We start from the raw sequence: 13,291 nt of genomic DNA, 5'->3' as shown, positions 1-13,291 counted from the left end.
ACCCCAGTACGTGTCGTACCACCGTCCATGTACACCCCCCCACCCCTGTACGTGTCGTACCACCGTCCATGTACACCCCAGTACGTTCCAGTCGTACCACCACCCCAGTACGTGTCATACCCCCCGTGTACCTACACCCCAGTACGTGCGAGCCACACCCCCACCCCAGTACGTGTCATAGCCCCGTCTACCCACACCCCAGTACGTTCCAGTCGTACCCCCACCCCAGTACGTGTCGTACCACCGTCAATGTACACCCCCCCACCCCAGTACGTGTCGTACCACCGTCCATGTACACCCCAGTACGTTCCAGTCGTACCACCACCCCAGTACGTGTCGTACCCCCCGTGTACCTACACCCCAGTACGTGCGAGCCACACCCCCACCCCAGTACGTGTCATAGCCCCGTCTACCCACACCCCAGTACGTTCCAGTCGTACCCCCACCCCAGTACGTGTCGTACCACCGTCCATGTACACCCCCCCACCCCTGTACGTGTCGTACCACCGTCCATGTACACCCCAGTACGTTCCAGTCGTACCACCACCCCAGTACGTGTCGTACCCCCCGTGTACCTACACCCCAGTACGTGCGAGCCACACCCCCACCCCAGTACGTGTCATAGCCCCGTCTACCCACACCCCAGTACGTTCCAGTCGTACCCCCACCCCAGTACGTGTCGTACCACCGTCCATGTACACCCCCCCACCCCTGTACGTGTCGTACCACCGTCCATGTACACCCCAGTACGTTCCAGTCATACCACCACCCCAGTACGTGTCGTACCCCCCGTGTACCTACACCCCAGTACGTGCGAGCCACACCCCCACCCCAGTACGTGTCATAGCCCCGTCTACCTACACCCCAGTACGTTCCAGTCGTACCCCCACCCCAGTACGTGTCGTACCCCCCGTGTACCTACACCCCAGTACGTGCGAGCCACACCCCCACCCCAGTACGTGTCATAGCCCCGTCTACCCACACCCCAGTACGTTCCAGTCGTACCCCCACCCCAGTACGTGTCGTTCCCCCGTGTACCTACACCACAGTACGTGCGAGCCACACCCCCACCCCAGTACGTGTCATAGCCCCGTCTACCTACACCCCAGTACGTTCCAGTCGTACCCCCACCCCAGTACGTGTCGTACCCCCCGTGTACCTACACCCCAGTACGTGCGAGCCACACCCCCACCCCAGTACGTGTCATAGCCCCGTCTACCCACACCCCAGTACGTTCCAGTCGTACCCCCACCCCAGTACGTGTCGTACCCCCCGTGTACCTACATCCCAGTACGTGCGAGCCACACCCCCACCCCAGTACGTGTCATAGCCCCGTCTACCCACACCCCAGTACGTTCCAGTCGTACCCCCACCCCAGTACGTGTCGTACCCCCGTGTACCTACACCCCAGTATGTGCGAGCCACACCCCCACCCCAGTACGTGTCATAGCCCCGTCTACCCACACCCCAGTACGTTCCAGTCGTACCCCCACCCCAGTACGTGTCGTACCACCGTCAATGTACACCCCCCCACCCCAGTACGTGTCGTACCACCGTCCATGTACACCCCCCCACCCCTGTACGTGTCGTACCACCGTCCATGTACACCCCAGTACGTTCCAGTCGTACCCCCACCCCAGTACGTGTCGTACCACCGTCAATGTACACCCCCCCACCCCTGTACATGTCGTACCACCGTCCATGTACACCCCCCCACCCCTGTACGTGTCGTACCACTGTCCATGTACACCCCAGTACGTTCCAGTCGTACCCCCACCCCAGTACGTGTCGTACCACCGTCAATGTACAACCCCCCACCCCTGTACATGTCGTACCACCGTCAATGTACACCCCCCCACCCCAGTACGTGTCGTACCACCGTCCATGTACACCCCAGTACGTTCCAGTCGTACCACCACCCCAGTACGTGTCGTACCCCCCGTGTACCTACACCCCAGTACGTGCGAGCCACACCCCCACCCCAGTACGTGTCATAGCCCCGTCTACCCACACCCCAGTACGTTCCAGTCGTACCCCCACCCCAGTACGTGTCGTACCCCCCGTGTACCTACACCCCAGTACGTGCGAGCCACACCCCCACCCCAGTACGTGTCATAGCCCCGTCTACCCACACCCCAGTACGTTCCAGTCGTACCCCCACCCCAGTACGTGTCGTACCCCCGTGTACCTACACCCCAGTACGTGCGAGCCACACCCCCACCCCAGTACGTGTCATAGCCCCGTCTACCCACACCCCAGTACGTTCCAGTCGTACCCCCACCCCAGTACGTGTCGTACCACCGTCAATGTACACCCCCCCACCCCAGTACGTGTCGTACCACCGTCCATGTACACCCCCCCACCCCTGTACGTGTCGTACGACCGTCCATGTACACCCCAGTACGTTCCAGTCGTACCCCCACCCCAGTACGTGTCGTACCACCGTCAATGTACACCCCCCCCACCCCTGTACGTGTCGTACCACCGTCCATGTACACCCCCCCACCCCTGTACGTGTCCTACCACCGTCCATGTACACCCCAGTACGTTCCAGTCGTACCCCCACCCCAGTACGTTCCTGGCGCACCCCCAACACAACCTCCTAAGTACGGAGCGCACCCCATGCCCCACCATCACAACCGCATGTACGAGTCGTACAAAGCCACACACAAGGACATAATCGTACAACCAAATGGCCCATGTACACACCGTACACACGCTCAAAACACACGTACACAACAAGGACAAAACAAAACAACACAAGAATACACCATTCGAAAGGCACACAGCCACTAAACATGGCCAACAACCACTAAAATAACACAATCACTGACCTGCAACTGTCAAAAACAAACAGAGGCCCAATACACCACCACTCCTTATAACACACCCACCCAAAATTCAAACACTGCCACACCCACCCATGGACCAATGAAAAGGACCCACACACACAAACCATGAGCCTTTGCAACAGACTCACTGCTGCCAGACACCACAGAACCAGACTACAAGCTACACCACATCTTACACTTGCACACCTTCACACGACCACCCTCACAAACACCCTCTCATCACATTCACACACACACACAGCCATCCACACCCCCCCCCAACATCCACACCCCCCCCCACACCCACACCATCCCCACCCACACCCCTCACCATGCCCACTACCAAGAATCCAAAGTTCAGTCACCGAGAGTTGGAGGTCCTTGTTGATCAAATCCTCAGAGTCGAGCCACAGATCTTTGGAACATTGGTCAGAAGCACCAGCCAGGCAGCCAAAACAGCCATGTGGCAGACCATCGTCGATGCTGTGAATGCTGTTGCGGACACCAGGAGGACCAAGCAGGATTGCCAGAACAGGTGGTACGATCTGCGGAGGAGGGTCAGAGCCAAGAGACAGGAGGAACACGACCAGGCCAACGCCACCGGAGGAGGGCCCTCCCGCAGAGCCGTACAGTACCATCCCTGGGAGGAGAGGGTGATGGCCATACTGCCGGTGGAGGCAGTTGAAGGAGTAGAAGGACTCCGAGACCCGGGTGAGTACACAAACAACGCACCTCACATGGGGGGAACTGCAACCACAACCAAAATTAATAACAGGCACGCAACCACCACAAGCCATCGCATTACTCAACCACACTCCATGAGCAGGCACATGCCACTGCTGCCACCATGCCCCATGCACCCAGCTGGACAATGTCAAGTCACAGGCCACAGAAGACAACAACACATGACACGGTAACCCGGATGGCGGGAGGGTGGGCACCAAGAATCACATAGTGCGACTCCAAAGCAGACAGCAATGCCCTCTGCCCATATGGCCTAGGTCACAGCCAGACAAACACTGTGTCCCAACACAGGAATGACTTGCCAGCAAATGGCTGACGCCTTGCATCAACACATGGGGGTGAAGGCACTGTTTTGCACATGTTAGCAGCTAATGAACAGCCAACATTGTGAAAGAGTGGCAGCACACACCACCACAGCAGCAGCGCACAGACACACAGCAGACAAAATGGGTGCCTGGAGATCAGAAACAAACTCACATCAACAGGCCAAGGGCCACTCAAAGATCTGCTAACAGTGTGTGCCCAGGAAGCTGGGCCAAGGTGACAGAGGGTGACACACGGAGGGAGGGAGAGGGGGACACAGAGGGAGGGAGAGGGGGACAGAGAGGGAGGGAGACACAGGAAGATGGACACAGGGAGGAGGCTGACACACAGAGGGAGGGAGAGGGGGACAGAGAGGGAGGGAGAGGGGGACAGAGAAGGAGGGAGACACAGGAAGATGGACACAGGGAGGAGGCTGACACACAGAGGGAGGGAGAGGGGGACACAGAGGGAGGGAGAGGGGGACAGAGAGGGAGGGAGACACAGGAAGATGGACACAGGGAGGAGGCTGACACACAGAGGGAGGGAGAGGGGGACAGAGAGGGAGGGAGAGGGGGACAGAGAAGGAGGGAGACACAGGAAGATGGACACAGGGAGGAGGCTGACACACAGAGGGAGGGAGAGGGGGACACAGAGGGAGGGAGAGGGGGACAGAGAGGGAGGGAGACACAGGAAGATGGACACAGGGAGGAGGCTGACACACAGAGGGAGGGAGAGGGGGACAGAGAGGGAGGGAGAGGGGGACAGAGAAGGAGGGAGACACAGGGAGAGCAAATCAGTCCTTTGGTGTGTGGGAATGTCTGCTCGTCAGCAGGTGGACTGCGTGCATGTAGACAAGGGTGGCCAGTGCCAGAACCCCCCCTCTTCATCATGGCAAAACGCAGGGCCATGTCACAACCTGTACACGAGCACAAGGACAGCCACCTGCATCATATAAGTGTGTGGATCCACTCCATGTGCACATGTACAGTGCTACAAGGAAGGCGCAAATGCATGGCTCGCCACACATGCACACTCCACTGCTGACTGCAGCCACACTTGACGCAGCAAGTAAGACTGTGCCACACATAGTTAAAGGGGCCAAATTGGTGCCCAAGGGACACACACATGCACAAGTGCACTGTGAGTGGAATGCAAGACAGATCCTAATTCCAAGAGGAAATGTGCCAACTTTGTAACGGATGAAACATGGATGTTGCATGGATCAAAATTAACATTTTCTCTCTCACACACAGGTCAACGTCGTGCTGCACCCCCCAACACTGGGGGGGAACACTCACAGGACCCGGATCTGCAGGAGACCGATCCCACCGGCAGCGTCCACTCTCACCACTCTGCGGACGACCCCGACCGACCTGGCCCCTCTGGTGTCCAACCACCTGCAGCACCTGCGTCAGGTACAACCGTGCCAACCACCACCCCCACTCCTGCCACATCCCAGGAGACACCCAGGATCCCTGCCCCAACACCACAATGCAGCCAGGCTCGCCAGGAGGGACACGGTGTCCCGGGCACCCAGGAGGAGGCAGGCGACAACGCCAATGCCACCCCTCAGGGGTCCCGGAGACCCGATGTGCCCACAAGTGCAGGCCAGACGCAAGTGGGCAGGGGTGGTGGGAGTGGAGGACGGCGGAGGCGCGAGCCTGACCAGTTGGCTGGGGATCCGGTATTTTCCCATGTCCGTAACATCCTGGACTCATACCGGCAGGACACCACGGGCATGGCCCAGGTTGTGTCCGTCCTCGAGGGGATCAAGGTCCAGCAGGCCCAGCAACATGCGGAGCTAATAGCCTGTCTACAGGTACACCAACGGAGGATGGAGGACAGACAGGCTGAGCAAGTGACGGCGTCCCAGGGGATTCACGCTGAACTCCGTCGGATGGCCGACACCATGGCCGACCCTCCCTGTGCCAGAAGGCGGAGAACATCACCACCCACAGGGAGGGATCATGAGGAGGAGGAGGAAACATCCGACGGAGCATCCCAGACGTCGTCACGGCCTGCTGCTGAGGTTCCCCGCAGGAAGCCGGGTCGTCCACGGAAAGGACCGTGAGGGTGGCTGCTACATCACCATCTCCCAGGACACCTGGCCTGGCACCTGGCCCACTGGAGCAACAGCATCACAGCATCAAGAGACATTCTCTGCCACATGGCCCTGCTGGTCACTGGCTGACCAATGTTGACAAAGACTGTGGCATGGACTCTGAGGATTTCCAATGGCAAGGACACCAACTCCCCTACTGAACTTTGGATTCCCTAATCCCGGAAAGCCCCTCACTTTGTCCCCCCCCCCCAATAATAAATCACACTATTAAGAGTAGATGCCTGCTGGTAGCATTATTACCTAACATGTGTCTTGTACAGTCTAAACATGCCTGAGTCATCTGTTCACTTCAACCATCCACACCCTGGGGCCTGAGTCTGGCACAGGACACATGGGTCACAGTTTATTAGGCAAGACAGACATGGAGCACCATACACACCCGTGATGGTCAGAACCAGCTGAGGGGGTGGCCGAACAACCGTGCTGACAGACACATTGAGTACAGCAACAGTCATGCGCAGAGGTCAGGGATCCTGGCCCGTGTCCTGGGGGGCACCCAGGTATGTGTAGACAGGTGGCAGAACCATGTCCTGCAAGCTTGAGTCCGGTGGATGCAGAGAATGGGGTCATGGACAACGTTGGATGCATGGGGATGGCACATGTCACAATACCCACACAGTCATGGACATCATGCACAATACACAGTCTCAGCACACACACACAGCTTGCATCTTGCCACTCGACACATTGACACATAGCCACAATCAGGGAATACCATGCCAGACATGCAGGATGCACCGTGCCAACACACCAGCATTGACTGAGAAGAGGCACCTTGGAGGCATAGGGACACCTTTAATAGTCATGTTTTTGGGATTGCAGAGGCAACTTGAAGTACACATGAACACATCATGTGGAGTAACATGTGGCTCCAACACTGGCACCCCCCTTCTGCAGCACAAATGCGTGATAGCCATGGAACTGGCACACAAGTGTCGGCTAACAGCTAAATACCCACAGCTGCTCACGGAGAGCCTGCCATACACCATACATCCGCTGATGTGGAAGTCCCACACCATGTCAAGACAATGTTAACCGTATGTGTCCGAGGGCAGTGTCACACACATTGATGCCATCATCACAATCCACTATCCCATCACTGATGACTGACAACCAGGCAGCCCATCTATTCAGGTGTACCCAGCTGCATGTCGTGTCCCATGGGGATGCCACATGTCTGCAGAGGAACCAAACCCCGACCGGGGCAGTGTGCACACATCGTGAACAACTGCCACACCCAATACACCCCAGATGCATCCCTTACCCCATGGAGACTTCCAAACGTGTCCGTGCCTGTAACGCTGAGTCAGCCCACGATGTCATGTCCATGAGGAATAGCAGTGCCACAACAATGCAACCAGCAAACGGCATGCGCAGGTACCTGGGGAAGAGAGACACACAAGAAGTCAGCCACAAAAAGCACAGCCACTTGCATGTGCATGTACTCGACACATGTATGGATGACAACATGCTAGGTCACAATTATGACTGGGGAAATACTACCATCACTGCCACCATCACTCCAGTGACACACCCACACACACCTCTGACCCACGTGCCATACATGCAGGTGGAGACACATCACAACGCATGCCACACGGGGACCAATGCGTGCACACTCAGACCCTGGTACTCACCACTAAGCAAAGAAGTCGCGTATGAGCCGAGTCCGGATGTCCTCTTGCGGCTCCACATCCTCCACATCACTAGCCCCATTGCCAAGCCCTTCGTCCTCCACGGGTGGATGGTCCTCGTCATGTTGATTCAGGATGAGTGGCACAGCTCTTTCAACTGCCATGTTGTGCAGCATGCAGCAGACCATGAAGATCTTGCAGACCTTCGCCGGGGCATAAGGGAGTGCACCGCCGGTCTTGTGGAGGCACCGGAATCGGCTCTTCAGCATGCCAAACGTCCTCTCTATCACTCGCCTTGTCCGGCCATGGGCAGTGTTATAGCGGAGCTGGGCCGGCGTGATGGGGTTGCGGAGAGGTGTCAGCAGCCAAGGCATGTTGGGATAGCCAGTGTCCCCTACATGGGAAGCACATGGACATCGTTAGAACTGGTGTAGCGGTCGTGCTGGTCGGCTATACAGAATACAGGACAGACAGACTGTACCCACCAACAACACATGCCCGTTCGTTGCGCAGCTGCATCATCATATCAGGCATCCCGCTACGCCTCATGATGTAGGCATCGTGTGCTGATCCTGGGAAACGAGCACAGACATGTGAAATCACCATATTGGACAGACACACCACAAGGGCATTGATGGAGTGGTAGTGCTTCCGATTGCGGTACGCCACCTCCCGTGCGTGTGGTGGTACCAAACCTACATGTGTCCCATCAATGGACCCAATGACATGGGGCATCCCTCCCAGGGCATAGAATCCACGCTTGACCTCAGTCATCTGTTCAGGGGTTGGGAACTTGATGAAGTCATCCAGGTGAATCAACATGGCCTCCAAGAAATCATGCAGCACACCGCTGAACATGCTCTGGGACATGCCACCAACATGAGCTATGGTATTTTGGAAGGTACCCGTGGCAAGAAAATGTAGGGCAGCCATTACCTTCAGCTGGGGTGTCAGTGCCGTAGGATACCTGTGCTGCGGTTGCAGGTGTGGTGCCAGTCTCGCCGTCAGCTCCAGAATCAACGGTTGGGTGAAGCGGTAGAGCCGGATCCTGTCATTCTCCTGCATGGTGGCCAAGTCTGGAATTCTTCGGGCAACAGGAGGCGCTCTGCAGTAATTTGGAAGTGACAAGGAAGAGTGAGTGCACTACGAGAACAACTCATTCTACTGAGCACATGTAAATCTGGCAATACACACATGCCACATGGGGAGTCAGGCATGTGCTACATGCCCAGGACACGTATGGATGCAAGGTGACACTCCTTCCAAGACCCAGCTACACACGGTGATTGAGAACCTCCCCATGCCACGCCATGGAAATAGCTGTGTCCCAGTGCAAGTGCACTGCCCGACGCAAGACAGGAGTGACATACACCCACACATCAGCAGAAGTGTGATGCCGATTGCAGAGACTGGTAGCGGAACACTTGAGCCACAGGTCACATGACATTACACTAGTCCAGCCCACACACCTTGCCATGAAGGTGCACATGTCATGACTCACCACACATTCCTTGTGAGTTTGCTGACATGGCCTTGTCGCGCTACTCCGTGTCCCATGCATACATGTGCACCTCACATCCGATAACACATGTGGCATGGTGTTGGGAACAGTGTGCAATGACAATCTACACACAGCCACATGTTGGTTGCTGCAACGGCTGCAGCTTTTGAGGGTGCTACAACATCAACCTGATGTAAATCCCGGACACATATATGGCATAGTCACATTGTGCACTGTGGGTAGTGACCAGTCATGTGTCATGACCCCTGTACCGGGCATCATGGGACACTTCCGTGTGTTGGTGTCCGTGCCATGCCAGTGACGCTCACCCCAAGTGCGCAGTCCCACATGCACACATGTCAAAGGAGTCAAGGGCATGCCTGGCACACATTGCACCCTCACACAGTACACATGTACACATCTCATCATACATCTGGTGCCTTCTCCACTCAGGAGGCATGTTCCACATCACAGCCTGTGACACCTGTGCCCCACACATGTAGTAATGCACAGACGATGCCTTGATGTCCATTCCTGGACAAGTATGTCCATCCATGGACAAGTATGTCCGCCCTATTCCTACATGTGTGTCGCCTATCACCACAGTGATGTGTAAAATCCGCCGTACTGCTGCTGAGAGGGCCTGTGCATGTTCCAAAATCACTGTGGGAGTGCTTGCGTATGTGTACCCATCGTGATGGCGAGCAAACAGGCATTTGTACGGTCCGTAGCACTACGGGTACGCATACGCGTGCAGACCCATAGTGATAGTGAGCGTAGATGCGTGTGTACGTTCCGTACCACTACGGGTACGCATACGCGTGCAGACCCATAGTGATAGTGAGCGTAGATGCGTGTGTACGGCCCTATCACTATGGGTCTGCACGCGTATGCGTACCCGTAGTGGTACGGACCGTACACTCGCATCTACGCTCACTATCACTATGGGTCTGCACGCGTATGCGTACCCGTAGTGCTACGGACCGTACACTCGCATGTACGCTCTCTATCACTATGGGTCTGCACGCGTATGCGTTCCCGTAGTGGTACGGACCGTACACTCGCATGTACGCTCTCTATCACTATGGGTCTGCACGCGTATGCGTACCCGTAGTGGTACGGACCGTACACTCGCATCTACGCTCACTATCACTACGAGTACGCATACGCGTGCAGACCCATAGTGATAGAGAGCGTACATGCGAGTGTACGGTCCGTACCACTACGGGTACGCATACGCGTGCAGACCCATAGTGATAGTGAGCGTAGATGCGAGTGTACGGTCCGTACCACTACGGGTACGCATACGCGTGCAGACCCATAGTGATAGAGAGCGTACATGCGTGTGTACGGTCCGTAACACTACGGGTACGCATACGCGTGCAGACCCATAGTGATGGAGAGCGTAGGCATGCATGTACGGGCCGTTGCCATGCATTTGGGGTGCCCTAGGGCCCACAAACGCACCGTACCTGTGTGTGATGCTCCAAATTACATAGGGGACACGTATTAAGGCCTACATGCATGCTGGTTGTCATGGAGACCAAGTTCAAAATTCGAAATTGTTCTGGAAGGTGCACAGCAGAAGTCAGTTGGAATTCTTCTACTTTGTTGCAATGTGTTTGTGGGGCTGACATCATGCAGGAGAATGAAACCGATAGAGAACCCACAGACTGCTAGCTTTGAAGGGATTGGTGGAAACATAGGATGCAAATGTGAGTGACCAATCACTCTGTACTCCTGTGCATGAGACTGGGCAGAAGGGCACATATAAGGCAGCCAGGTCCCATGAGGGAGCACTTGCCTGCACATCTTTGCATTCGTCGACCCAGCTGCTGCTACTGATTCCCTGGAACCATGTCAAGGGCTGTGGAGAGGACACAGCCATTCACCCTGGAGGAGAACATGGCTCTGCTGGATGTGATCCTCCCACAGTACTCCATGCTGTATGGGCGACCAGCGTATCAGGTGAGTGCATAGGCCACTGCCACAGACTGTCCCTATGTTGTGACTGTGACTCCTGCCATTGCGTCCAGGTGTAACACACATGCCATGTACTGTCGGGGGGGTCCCAGGGGGGGGTGCCTGATGTCTCCCAGCAGTGCCCTGAGACAGGAGGGGTGGGGGCCTATCACTCCCAGCAGTGCCCTGAGACAGGAGGGGTGTGTGCAGATTCCTCCCAGCAGTGCCCTGAGACAGGAGGGGTGGGGGCCTATCACTCCCAGCAGTGCCCTGAGACAGGAGGGGTGGGGGCCTATCACTCCCAGCAGTGCCCTGAGACAGGAGGGGTGTGTGCAGAGTCCTCCCAGCAGTGCCCTGAGACAGGAGGGGTGGGGGCCTATCACTCCCAGCAGTGCCCTGAGACAGGAGGGGTGGGGGCCTATCACTCCCAGCAGTGCCCTGAGACAGGAGGGGTGGGGGCCTATCACTCCCAGCAGTGCCCTGAGACAGGAGGGGTGGGGGCCTATCACTCCCAGCAGTGCCCTGAGACAGGAGGGGTGTGTGCAGAGTCCTCCCAGCAGTGCCCTGAGACAGGAGTGGTGGGGGCCTATCACTCCCAGCAGTGCCCTGAGACAGGAGGGGTGGGGGCCTATCACTCCCAGCAGTGCCCTGAGACAGGAGGGGTGGGTGTGATGCACAGTGTGAGCCTTGATCATTGATTGTGACATTGCCATCATTCCACCTGTGTACCCACTGTGGCACATACTGCTTTTTCCCTCACCAGGGGATGATGTCCCTATGACAAAGGTGCAATGCGTTGGCTGCATGACATGCCTTGTTGTAACCAGCTAATTTGTACCCATATGTCTCTCTGTGACATGTGGCTGGTGTATTGATGTGGTGTCACTTGTTCCTCCTCACAGGTAGGCGCCACTGCCAAGGAGCAGATCTGGCTGACCGCCGTCAGTGCCGTGAGGGGTGTGGATGGTCGGAGGCGGAGCCTGCCCCAGGTGAGAAAACGCTGGCAGGATATCCGGTGCTGGACGCGGAGGATTGCACGGCTCCTGCTGGGGGACTCACCTGAGAGCCACAAGAACCGCGGCCGCCGCCGTCTGAGCCACCTCCACAGGCGTGTGCTGCCGGTGGTCTTTCCAGACCTGGAGAGGCGCTTACAGGCGATGCAGCAGCCGGAAGGGGGTAGGTACATGTGTGTTCGTTGTGTGTCACCGGCATTTGTAAGGGCACAGTAGCATGAATTCACTGGCAGGGTTTAAAGGTGCTGTGCAGATCCTGTTTGCCCCAGTATAGCGCTGTGCCCCTGCCACCCTTCCCCTCCTTGCAATGTGTTCCCTGGTCTGTGTGTAGTCACTCCTTCACAAGGTGATGTAGGCTGGCGCTTTGTCCACGAGAACAATGACTGTAGCATCATGTGTGGGGGTGGGGTGTAACAGGTTGTGGGACCTTGCCTGTGCACTGTCAAGTTCACTGCATGTGAGTTCCATGTCAGTTGGCACTGATGCTGACTCCAGACATGGGAGTTGGTCTCTCATGTGTCATGCCTTACAGCGCGCATGTCCTATGTGGTGGCCTGTGACATGATGTGCATGAGTGTGCGATACACATAGTGCAGGGATGGTGACGTGTGTTGCAGTCATTACCATTCAGTAGCATGTAGTTGCGTGCCCACTACTGTCCCCTGGGGCACCTTTTCCTCAGTGGTGTATGTGTCATCATACACGTGGACAATCTCAGTGTCTACAGCGTAGGTTGTGCTCTGTGCCATTGTCCCCTGTCACCATGTATATAGACGTGCTATTTTGTACAGGTGTCCACTGTGCAGCCTGACCTGATTGTCCTTCTACATACTCACAGTTGCCAGTGCCTGTGTGTCTTGTTATACTCATCTGAGGATGGGCACTGGTACCTCATTATTTGTACAGGCGCACCTTGGCTGTTTGGCGTACACTCTTGCTTTTTGCCTGCCCCTGTGTGTATCAGCCAGACTATGAGATGTTGGTGCCACCTGTGTCTCAACAATTTGCCTCGTGTAGGGTCTTGTTGGTGCGGGCAATGCCTATGTGTCAAATCCTGATTTCTACTTGCTTGGTCTGGGCAGTGTGTGATGTGTCTGGACACACACGCAATGTGCAGTGACCGAGTCATGTTGGGCATGTTTTCAGCATTACCTATGCAGCATGTGTCTCAAGTTCATGGA

This window comes from Triturus cristatus, chromosome 6 (assembly GCF_964204655.1).
Source record: "Triturus cristatus chromosome 6, aTriCri1.1, whole genome shotgun sequence".
Lineage (NCBI taxonomy): Eukaryota > Metazoa > Chordata > Amphibia > Caudata > Salamandridae > Triturus > Triturus cristatus.
This window is presented reverse-complemented; position numbering follows the sequence as displayed.